This window comes from Solanum tuberosum, unplaced genomic scaffold (assembly GCF_000226075.1).
Source record: "Solanum tuberosum cultivar DM 1-3 516 R44 unplaced genomic scaffold, SolTub_3.0 scf00243, whole genome shotgun sequence".
Taxonomy (NCBI): Eukaryota; Viridiplantae; Streptophyta; class Magnoliopsida; order Solanales; family Solanaceae; genus Solanum; species Solanum tuberosum.
Genome location: NW_006239166.1, coordinates 413,291 through 414,431, shown reverse-complemented (window position 1 = coordinate 414,431; position 1,141 = coordinate 413,291).

Here is a 1,141-nt window from a genome sequence, read left to right as displayed (position 1 = left end):
GACTTTTTGAAAACTTTAAAGAACTTCTCTTGACTTGCTTCTTAACTTCTAACTTGACTCTTAACTTTCCTTGAATTGAATTATGGATTCAAGGATTGTGATTTGTGATAGGAAAGATCTCATGATGTTTAGGAATGATTTTAGATAGCTAAACATGAGAAAAGATCAAGAAATCACTGTCTGAGGGTGGGTTCGCGACGTGGAGAAGTATTTAAATTTTTGGTTCGAAAACAACTTTTGAGGCAGAATGGTCCATGACCGCTCCGCTCCGCGAAATGATTTTTCCCAAATCTGCGGAGTAGGTCCGCAACGCAGAGGCACTGCCCAGATTTGCCCGATGAAATTTCTTCTTCGTTTTCCAACTCTAAACCCCTCTAAACTCCATTGGTTCTTTCCCCAAACACTTAGATTCATCTACACCCTCAAATAACATCAGATTCTACTTGAAACACAACTAACAACGTGAATCAATCTCAAGAAAATTCCAACAACACAACCCACAAAGATTCAAACGAACTTCATCAAGAATTCAAGGGATTTACTTTCAATTCAATATACTTTGCTGAAATTGAATCAAGTTGGGCGCGTGGGTGAACTAACCCAACGTTATGTGATCTCACATACCTCTTTAGGGATCAACCCTTGTCGAAATCCACAAGCTAAACCTTCAAGAACGACGAACTTTGCTCATTCTCCTCTTTTCTCCTCATGCGTTCTTTCTCCAAAAACCCGAGCGTAAATCTCCAATTGACGAATTAAAATAATAGGGTATGGAAAAGACCAAAACACTCTAGAACTCCATTGAAGGGCTAGGTCAAGTCCAAGCTAGGGTTGAAGGTTTCAAGTGTTTTCTTCTCAAAAATTTGTGGGATTCATGAAGGTTAAGGTATGGAGATCCTTCATCCTTGATTATTCTTCCTTTCAAGGAGCTCAATCTAAATGTTTTCAAAGTTCTTCCAAAAACACAAAACCCTAATTTCAATTCTAGCATGGGTTCTTGCTTGAAAACCTTTTAAATGATGTTTTATGTTGTTATTAATGATTATTGATGGTTTTAAGAAAGAAATCTTCATGAACCCATGTCTTCTCAAATTCTCTAAAATTGGCCTAAATTGGGTGTATTGATTTTGAGTAACTGATG